At 36.7% G+C, this 11,214-nt stretch overlaps 1 long non-coding RNA gene across 1 annotated transcript in view; it reads left to right on the forward strand.

The window, feature by feature from the left end:
• Positions 1–10,976, forward strand: part of LOC116174384 — a 37,411-nt gene extending 26,435 nt beyond the window's left edge. The window contains exon 4 of the long non-coding RNA XR_004146102.1: positions 9,415–10,976. This is a non-coding gene — a long non-coding RNA (uncharacterized LOC116174384). The remainder of the gene's footprint in view (positions 1–9,414) is intronic.
• The last annotated feature ends 238 nt before the right edge of the window (positions 10,977–11,214 follow it).

The raw sequence follows: 11,214 nt of genomic DNA on the forward strand, positions 1-11,214 counted from the left end.
AACAATAGCTCATAAATAAGTAGGTTAGTGAAGATTAAAGTGCACTTAACTTATGCAAGTAAGTGTGTAGATAACTATTTAGTCGTGTAGAGCTCTTAAATTTGCGGTTTTTTTGTACAGGATGCACCTTTTATATGATGGTTGTTTGGTCGGTGTTCATTCTGGATTTAGTTTTATGAATGAATGTGTCTCAATGTGGGTGGGTTATTAACCTTTCTCACACGCTGTTCTCGCTCGCTCGCCGCTCGTGAAATTTGCAATCGAAATATCTAGCAACAACAAAAGCATCCTTCGGTATGCATGTTGCAAGGAAGGAAAGTCTCGGAACAATGCAGTTTTACGATAGCAGCGTGTTCTACGATTGATTTGACCACAACGCATAAACGTTCTTTGAACGTGCATTAATGGTTTCCGTGTTTTCAAAACGACAAAGTTAAAAGCCGTCAAGAATTTCCAATTACATTTCCTGCGTATAGCTTCAAACCAGTTCAATTGTTATCATTAAGGAAACTTAGGACGTAAACAAATTTTACACTTAATTTAACGATCCACATAAATTTTAAGTGTTTATTCTTTTCCCAATAAAACGCGAAAGTAGGTTAAATATCGGGTTGTAAAATAATGCAAAGGCGGAGGAAAACTTTAGGTATCCACGAATGAAAACTAGTTTCGTTGTGTTCCTTAATGAATAGAAAGGAGTTTGAAAGGTGCTTCGACCCTATCAACTGGGAAAATAATATGCCGCTGTTCCTAAGGGAACCTGTCAACGTGAGAATTGGCCGTGGGAAGTTACGTCCACAATACTTCGTGTACGTATATGGAAAAAAAAGAACAATGGATAAAAAACACTTTCGGACTATTTTCGTCTCGGTCAAAATGCGCGCTAGACTACAATGGTAGAAGGATTCCCTCGTTACCCAACTTTTCGTTTTTAATTGTTTCAGTATTTCTGTGTATGGGAATGTCGATTTTGATCTGTACCTTGTGGTAGGTAATTTACGCGAAATTGTACTTCCATTTACTGAGTATGTCCTGTACTTTTGTGTACTAATTTTTGCGATGTGTGTGGTACTTTCGTTTCTGGATCTACATTGTGTCCAGCCACGAGTCCAGTCGATCACTATCTGGAATTATTCCATGCGTCCCTTTCAATTGAAATATTTTGAATTTTAGAACACTACCGGAAGTTGACTCATTTCGTTAATGTAAATTGGATGCCTAGTTTTTGTCTGTTCTTTACATCTACGCAAAATTTGGGCTAAATTCCATATAAGGGACCATAGGAGTTTCTTTTTGGAAAATGCACTCCTATTGTTTATAAAGGGGGGGAGGGGGTCCAACTGTTCAAAAAACATGTTCAGGAATTCATGTAAAGTTTCGCAGTTTTGACAAGGCAAAGTTTGAACTCCCGTCTGTTGTTCCACATGGTTCAAGATTGGGCCCTTTTCTTTTTTTATACTTATTAATGTATTCGTATAACCTTTTAGTTACCGACGACTTGAAAATATTTACAAAGGTATCATGAGATGAATTACCGCAAGAAGATCTGTATAATTTATATCACTGGTGAAAACAATAAATTATTCCTGAATATAACCAAAATCTAAGTTGGTTTTTACTGTGCTTGTATTTGGCAATCATACTTTAGTGAATATTAAACAAATTGAAAAGGTTCAACGTCGACTTTTTACATGTCTTTTACTGTGAGGAACAGTTTAACACAGACACTGGAAATGATTAATTTCTGACCACTTTGTGGTATGGTGTTCGTCTTTAATCTAATGAATACTAATAGCGTAGCGAACATTCCAGAAATTTCGATAGACATCGAGGCGCCATGAAACATTAGTCATTGGCGATAAAGAACGAACTCCGAGAGACATGACTTATTCTGTTCTAGAATGTTCGCGACCGCTCGGGACCACTCGACTTTACTATACGTATAAGCAAATCGGGTTGCGTTACAGTTACAATTACGAGGCGTTATGTTACCATCACTTTTTTAACAACCATTTATTTTAATCTTACAAAATACATATTTTAGTTAGCAAAAATGCATCAAATTAATGTCTTTGGCATTGGGATAATGCTCTTAATCTTTTTCCCAATGATCTTGGTGTATGAATAACGATTTTGAGAGGTCTTGATGGTTGATGGTTTGGAGATCCTCATGATAGACATACTGTTCTTGGACACATTGTATAGTATAAAATATTTTCACTCCTCGCAACTTTTGCCATTTATTGTGCTTGTAAATCCTTACGCTAGTTGCATTTTAATCCTTGATTATCCAAAACCCAAACGTGAGGCTTGTTCACTTACCATTCATTTTCGCCCAGAGAGACTTAAAATCTTTTGGTTGAGAATTCCCCTAGGTTAAGGTTCATAATCGTTGGTATATGAAGTCCGACATACGCTGACAAATTTGGCTTACGTCCCGCCTCATATTGAATAGATCCAGTACTTACTATATGCAGCTTCAGCTTTTCTTGGGCTGAGGATATCACAGATAGTCGGTAAGTACGGAAGGAGATTAAAGTTCATTAAAATATGCGCGGATTTGGAATACGTAGCACGTTTTGTGAGCACTTTACTACACCTGTAATCTCGATTAAATTATTTATACCAGACTCGCCTCAAACTTTTCCGAATTTAGAGTGTATGCGATCACAGAACGAAATTAATCTGCAGTCGCTAAAGTCTACGCATGCAGCCCGCACGAAAATTTAACTTTGCGAGTACGATACTTGCAGATCTCCAGTGCGAATGAAAATGTACTCTCCGCGGTTAAACTGAACTAATTTATACAGGGTGGCAATTTGAAAACTTACCGCCCCCCATGTCTTAGTAAATAAACGAGATATTTTAAAAATCAAAATCCGTTTCGGTAATTCGGAGGGGGAATCACAATGACATAGTTGGCGACGCACCCCCTGCGCCCCAGCCACCCCAACTTTTAAATCTTAAATAGTGACCCCCCATGTGTGATACGTCGTTGGAAAGCTCTGAAAAAATGCTTTCCAACCATATCAAATAGCATTACATTTAGGTGAGTAATTATCGTGCAAATCAAAAAATAAACTAATATGATACATTTGAAATCTGTGGTATTTAAAACGCAACCGGCGAACATAGACGACAGAATAATTCAAGAATGTCGAAATATTGCAAAACCAACATTTGAAAAGGTTCGACAAGAGTTTGATAATAGTTATACTACTGTCTTACCAATAACGGAAACCATTTTGAACATTTATTGAAATAAAAACCAACTTTAGAAAATGTATCATATTAGTTTATTTTTTGATTTGCACGATAATTACTAACCTAAATGTAATGCTATTTGGTATGGTTGGGAAGGACTTTTTCAGAGCTTTCCAACGACGTATCACACATGGAGGGGAGTCACTTTGGAGTGGCTGGGTTGGAGGGGGTGCGTCGCCATTCCCCCTCCGAATTACCAAAACAGATTTTGGTTTTTTAAAATATGTCGACATGGGGGGTGGTAAGTTTTCAAATTGCCACCCTTATATATCGATCAACACAACGCTTGTCCTATGCTGATTCAAAAGCAACGCTTCATTTTCTTCAAAGTAAACTTTTATGCTTTTCGTGATTTATTTTTTTTCTAACTGACATCTACACTAGGGCGGCCGTTCTTCTCGCTTATCTCCTTCCTATCGTTTAAGAGCAAAAATCTGATAAGGAACCGGCTCTTCGTTAGCACCAGCAAATTTGCTATAGCTTCCATTACCCTTCTCCACCAACGCGTTTTGCCTCCACTTTCTTTACATCTCTGAAACTCATCTTTACTTTTATACCTTGTTTGTTCGTCCTTTTTCCACGGCATCTTTTTCCTTTACACTTCCTTCCCGACTACTCCTTTCCACTCATTTCCTTCAGATTCACAGCACGCCCTGTAACACTACCTCTACACATTATTGACACCGCCTGCACTACTTCTCATTCTTCCTTTAGACAACTTATCTGCACGCATCCTTCATGATTTTATCACACTTCCTTTCTTGGCGCTTTTTTTCTTTTAAGGATACTTCTTCCTGGCGGTTTTTGTTCATATTGATTCCTTTCACACTTCCCTGTAAATTCTCTAATATTGCACTTACACTTTTCCTGGAGATCCGTTCACGATTCCTCCACACTCCCTATCCATACCTACTTTGTGACGTCTGACACATTGCTTTCCACGTTAGACGCCTTTTACGTCTTTAATTTTTTAGTGTCTTCTTCGAGTCCTTAACGCCTAGTTTTCTGTTTCAGATTCCGTCGGAAGGTTACATTTTATTATTAAAATTTTGATTGTATGCTAAATTTTACTGCTCATAAAGATATTTCCGACTAGCTCTCTTTTGGTTCTGACACCCTGTACTCTGGAACTGTTTGAACTTATCGTAACCTTATTTACCTGAAAACTCAACTTCAAACAACTCGATAGCGAATAAATATACTGAAATATTGAACAATAATGAGTTCATAGATTGAAACATTGTCAGCATTTGAGTTCCACCTTCACTATTCTTTTTTTGTAATAGAAACGGAACCAACGCAAAATTGACGACTCGCGTCTGTTCTTATTGTAGTTCACGCTATCCAAACTCGTCTGGCTGTGGCCATTAACCTAATGAGATTTGAATTCGCACGAAGCGGTTCATGATTTTACTTTTTTTAAAGGAAACGAACAGTGCTACCCTTCAGTTTCTACCAATGATGTTAAGCCATAACTTATATTCCAAATTTGAGTTACATATCTCAAGAACTGCAAGAGAAAGAAAATTTTTATAGCATCCTTTAGATCGGTAACGTAGCGTTTCCGAACCTATGAAGAATTGACCCCATCCTTATGTACGTTATGTTTAGGAATACCCTGTATATCGTATAAAAATCCATGTATCCTGCACCACCTATATGTACGGTGGTAGGATCTGGATCAGTGCTGGTAGTCTACTTCTCGAAAATATCCAATATCGCAAAAACCCAAGTCCCCCTCGCATCACGGTTCCAAAGCTGGAGAGTAGCATTCGAACTCGCCCCTTGGTACTACAAAATATAATACAATTCTGTAAAAGGGTCCTAACTTGGAAAAGAAGTCAATCGGTAAAGTCTGGTCAAATCACTAACTCCCTTCACTCTCCTAATCTTCAAATTGCTGGTGATGTGGCTGATTGGCCGTTGTTTAGTTGCGTCTTGCGTCCAGAGACTTGTTGCGTCACGCATTGCTCACTGCGGTAGGGTTATTCTTTTACGCCTATAATACGCGGGTAAATACAGTGTGTCCAAGATAAGCGTGATCAGGACGGGGAAATCGGAAACCATCAGCAGTACACAGTCGGTTAAATTACAAAAAAAAGTTGCGTATTTTAGGGTTTAGTAAAATGATATTTTAAAAATTCGGAAATTTCGATCATTCCCAAAGATATTCGAAAAAATCCGAAATTAATCATATTTGTGTTTTTTCTGACCCTGTTTGAAAAGACTCCCTCATAGGCACTTTGTAAGTTCTACAAGATGGTGCCCACAGGTTTTCACTGCGACGTTTCGTCTTTGAGAAACCATCATCACCTTCATATTTTTATATGGACCTGAAAAAAAGTACATACTGTATCGAGTAGCATTTTTATTATGTATACAGTCGTCGCCTACTACACCAAAATCTTAAAAATTTAATTACAAGCCTTTTTTGACCTAAGTAATAAACAATTTTTAACATTTTCGTGTAGTAGGCGTTGAAAAAATGTCAAAATATTTAATTGGTGGTTCCTTTTTAAATGAAATAAAGAATCATATTGTGTCACATCGTTGGATTCGTTTCGATGATAGTTTTTAAAGACGAAACGTTGCAGTTAAAATCTATGGGCATCTTCTAAAGCTTACAAAATGCTTATTTGTTTTTTGATATCTTTTCAAACAGGGTCAAAAAACAAAAACGAATATGCTTAATATCGGTTTTTTTCATCGGAACTGATCAGAATTTCTGAATTTTTAAACATATTTTACCAAGACTGAGTATCTTATATAGTCTACAGAAATTATTTTTCAATTTACAGGGTGTCCAATTTTTTAATGGAACACCCTGTATATTTTTCGTTGTTTCGATGTCATTTTTTGTCAATGTTGCCAATTACCATCTTATTAATTTTTTTCCGAATAATTCCCCATAAGCAAGCCCCACTTTGATAAATGGTAGCGACCTTGATTTTAAAGTTAGGAAATACATTTGGTTAGTCTGAATAAAAGGAAACGCTAAGAGAAAGTTTGATTTAGTGATAACAGGGTGTTAACAAGGAAATGGTGAAATTTCCAAACTTCAAGGTGCCATAACTATTTTTTCTCAAATGAAAATACCACTATTTTATTTCTCTATTCGATAGTCTTTTGTGTTCTCTACAATTTTTATAAGGGATGTCCTGTGCCTAAACTGCGTTGTTTTAAGGTTAGTCAACATTTTTCACAAAAATAGTTACCTACTCATTAATCTCGACATTAATTAATTACATTTTATAAACCCGTAATGATTAAAAACCAAAGAATGCCAGAAAGTAAGCAACTAAATTATACTCCCTATTTCGTAGTAAAATAAGATTAATTAATGAATAAAAATAATCTTATTTTACTACGAAATAAGACACTTGCAGCCAATAACTAATTTATGGCATATATTTCCTGTCTGACATTCTTTGGTTTTTTATTATCACGGCCTACTCCTGTTTATAAACATGTAATTATAATGTGTAACTATTTTTGTGAAAACTATGGAATAACCTAAAACTACGGGGTTGACAGTACACCCCTTATAAAAATTCAAGAGGACATAGTAGAATAGCCTATCCAATAGAAAAATAAAATAGTGGTAGTTCCATTTGAAAAGAAAATTTTATGGCACTTGGAAATATGGACATTTTACTATTTCTTTGTCAACATTGACAACAATCCGAGCAAACATCCAAATAGTGACTACGTTTCCATGCAGAGGGTAAAAAATGACATCGAATCAGCTAAAAATATACAGAATGTTCCATTTAAAAAAAATCAGCTGTGCATTGATACATAAAATGGGACACCCTGTACATTCAAAAATAATTTCTGTAGATGCGCAACCATCTATAGACTATAGACATTTGCACAAAACGTTTTTTTGATATTTTTTACCAGTTAGGAAAGATCCACACTGTTGGAAGACCCTGTATATACAGAAGAATATATTACCAAGGGCAGCAAGTTGCACTTAAGGTAGATTCCAAAAAGCGAATAAAATACAGGGTGTCCCATTTTGAATTGTCAAGCCGAGGGCTGTGAACCTCGATAAATAATTCTACCAAATGTGAAAAATTTAACATACGCCAAACAACAGTTGTGGCACAGTGAAGTTGAAGTTCGAATCCGGGGTCGGGCATGGATAGTTCTAAATTTGTGGGAAATGGGGTGGGTTGGTAGCCCACTTAAAAAAATCAAGGTCAACAATATGTGGGTGGGGTGTTAGGTGAATGAATTTTCTTCTCCAGGATTAATAAATGCAAACTTATTTCCAGCCAAAAGATCTCCAAAGCCACCTCAGGGCACCCCAATGTGGAGGACTTTTACGAAACTTGACCAAAACGTAAAGAGCGTATCATTTTTTCAAAGAGATTGGGGATAGGTAAAGAGATTCTTGGTTATTAATTAATTGCCACGTATTAATTTTGTTTTCTTGTTTATCTTGGTTTGGTGCCAGGACAAGATTTATCATTAATTTCTTTCCGGTAACAAAAAAACATTGCTTTGAAGAGTCATAGTCATCATTTTGGCGATTGCAAAAACTTTCATCAAGAGGTTTTGGGGCTCTTTTTTTTTCGGTAACTTCTTGATGAAGACGTAATCTAGAGAAAATATGGGTGTTTTTGTAATACCGGAATACGTACCAAGTGCTTTTAGAAAATGAGCAAAAAATACATTTCCGTGCTTGACTCCTACTGTAGACGTAGATGAATCACTAGCATTTCCTTTACGAGTTAAGCCCTTTAAAATCTTCATCCCACATTTCCATGAACTTTCACCATGAATTCTTTTAACCTTAATTCGGCGCTCTCTACTAATAAGAAGGCGTTCCTTTTGGCCCATCTTGGAGCGTTTTAATTATCGCCGGCGCGGTTATTTTCGTTTCGCATTGTACAATCAATTAAAATCTACGTTCCTCACATGAATGAGTAGAGTCAATAGCATGCGATAATTGAAAGAATCCACTCGACAGGAAGTTGTATATTTCAAAAGGCAAATCGATTGTTCCCGTTGTATTTTAAAACATTTTTGCAGTATGAACTGTTGCCGTTTTTAGAATGGACGTGGGCGAGGAATGCAATTCTAGACGCGCGGCTTCGCGAAAAAAAAAATAAACCGACTGGCGGAAAATATGCAATATTAGCTAATTTTCGTAATTATGAAATCATTCACAATTAAACTTTTTTTCAAGTTTCCGCTAGGCAATTTTCCCATCCTGTCCTCTCTAATCCTGTTTGGTGTGGGTACCTCCCTCCACGCTTTCATTCAGTGTGAGCGACACATGAAAAGCGTCTTGCAATTTACGAAAAACAGTTTCGAATTGTGTCGAACGGCGTGAAAGTGTTGTGATCTATGAGGATTTTATAAGGATTACGTGTAAGTATGACGTAACGACGCGCCGCGCCGGTGTTTCTATTCTGGGCGACGACGCCACTCGGTTTAAAGGCGAATAACTTTTAACGACCCGTAATGAGTCGTCCTTTTTTCCGATTCAATTGCAAGGGATTGACCAATAATTGCCAGTTGCAAGATGCACCTACTACGGTCGTTATTTATAGCGTTAATAAATTTCACACGATCGGCGAACGACCTTTGCTCCGAGTATTTAATTCTCAAACAAATTTACATTACAAAAGCCGACAGAGAAATGCAATGGCAAAATTTGTGGTTTCAAAAACTGGCTTCGCGTGTTGACAGTCGTCTAATGTTACAATCACTTCCTGTTCTAATTTTCCCGCGCATTCCTGGCATTTTTTATAATATCTGCGGGAAACTCTTCAAGAGGAAGCGCTTTGGAATGCCAAGTCATAAAGGTAGGACAGCGAATAGGAAGTGACGCAAAAAAAGCAGGATGTCACGAGACTGCGTTGAATAAAACACCGCAAATTGGATAATAATGTCTCGAGATGTGCATTGTGCATTTATCCTTGAATACGTGAACTTACGTAACTTTCGCAATTTGAACCATAACCGTAAATTATAATATTCTTACAATTAATTAAGAGGAACATTCACCTGCTTCCAGACAAGAACATCTGCCCTATCTACGTGTTTGTTACACAAAAATGCACCTTTGCATCATTACCGAATAGACACAACTAATTTCGTCGCTCTGTACACAATTAATTCCGAATCTCATTACAGATTTCACCTTCGCCCCGACATCTCGTCCCTCATCAGCAAATGTAAGTACAATTTTCCATTGTCGAAAATCGGGAGCATCCCATTATTACGTTTATATGTAAACGAGGTTTTAAGAACGAAAAATATGGTCGAAGAAATCGGTTTTTGCGACAGCTGCCACAATAGTCCATCTCACCTGCTCGTTTTAACAGTAATTCATTGTCCTATTTTTAGAACGTACATTTTTTTGTCTTCTTTTCGTATTTACCGCGCGCGCTCCATTTTAAAGGTTTTTTTTAACACCGTAGGTAATTGAAGGGAATTATGCGAGCCTAACGACACGTAGTTAAACATATTATACGGCGAGATAATTGATGTACATAATGGGAAGGTAATTTAAAATCTTTGGCGCCCCCGATGTTCATTTTGTGTGATAATTTTATTACGTGAGCGTTGGAAGTCTGTCTAGCATGATTGAACCGTGACTAAAAATCGAAGGTAACAAATTTCCTTCTTTGCACACGTAATTTTCCAAAATTGGAAGATTTCTTTTAATTTGTTTTATAGATCCATCTTCGTGTTGTTCTACAGCTTAATTAAGCATTTTCAACAACAAAATATGTGGTAGAAGCGGTCAATTTCGTAAGTTCACGTCATTTCGTCGAAATCTCAGGTTATGATCAGAAGTGACAGTTAATTTTTTTAAGCGGTTAAGTGTTAAACTTCTTCGTCTCTTTAAATTGAAATATGTTTGGTTTATTAACATTTAATCTAATAACAATAGTATGCAATACCATTTTAGGTTTACTTCGACTTATACATCACATCCGTGTTAAATTTGGATACACTATAATAAAACCACTTTTGAAAGAGCATACAGTCTAAACTTGATTGTCGTATAAAGTGTTGCATTTTGCATCTGGCAAGGATTGCGTTTTCCGTATGGACCAGAACCACCGCCTTTATCACTCGAAAGAGAAAGGGATACCTTTTGCATCTTCCATAGACCGCATCTTTGTTATCGACCGCCGGTGAACTACAAAGGTCTGTTTATATCAATCGGTGATCAAGTGCAATCAAGTTGTAGAAAATCTTAGAAGTATGTACACTTTGTTAGCTCGAAGATTGTTGCTCATATGTAAATAATGTACACATCAATTATGTAAAACATGTAAAGAACTATCTTACTGCTATTATGGTGTAATTAGAAACGCATCCAAACATGGAAAAATAACATAACCCCTTAAGAAATTGAAGTTGGACACAAACTTAAAAAGGTAGTCATGAAGTACAAGTAACATAGCCTCACATTTCGACGAAATTATGTGAACTTTGTATTAAGATTATGGAAAATTTAGGGCTTCTCCCGCAATTTTTTGTTGAAAACGCTTTATTAAGGTACCCTCTAGCCATATTTGTTTTAAACTCTTCTATCATCCAATTTTTTACATGCGTATTTGCTTCATCCTGTAGAGTTGTCCAAGTTTTCAGTGGTCCTAGATTTTCATTCGTGTGTTTTGTCTGACGATAAAATTCTCATGGATCACCTATCGAATTCAGTATTACGGTGTGTGATTGATTATGCTGCGAAAGTACAAGAGATTTGCAATTATTTAATTCATTATTTAAATTATTATTAAAATATTTCACTGACCTGGTCAGACCCAATTAACGTTCTCGAAGAGTGAGCCCATGTAGGTCCGCTCTATTTTTATTCGTAAATGGAACAACTTTAACGAAGAGCCCATGGCTACTGCACCACCGATCCTCCTGTTCAAGGGTTGTGACGATCGTGAGATCGTCCACGTATCCCTGTGTATA

This window comes from Photinus pyralis, unplaced genomic scaffold, assembly GCF_008802855.1.
Source record: "Photinus pyralis isolate 1611_PpyrPB1 unplaced genomic scaffold, Ppyr1.3 Ppyr1.4_LG6, whole genome shotgun sequence".
Taxonomy (NCBI): Eukaryota; Metazoa; Arthropoda; class Insecta; order Coleoptera; family Lampyridae; genus Photinus; species Photinus pyralis.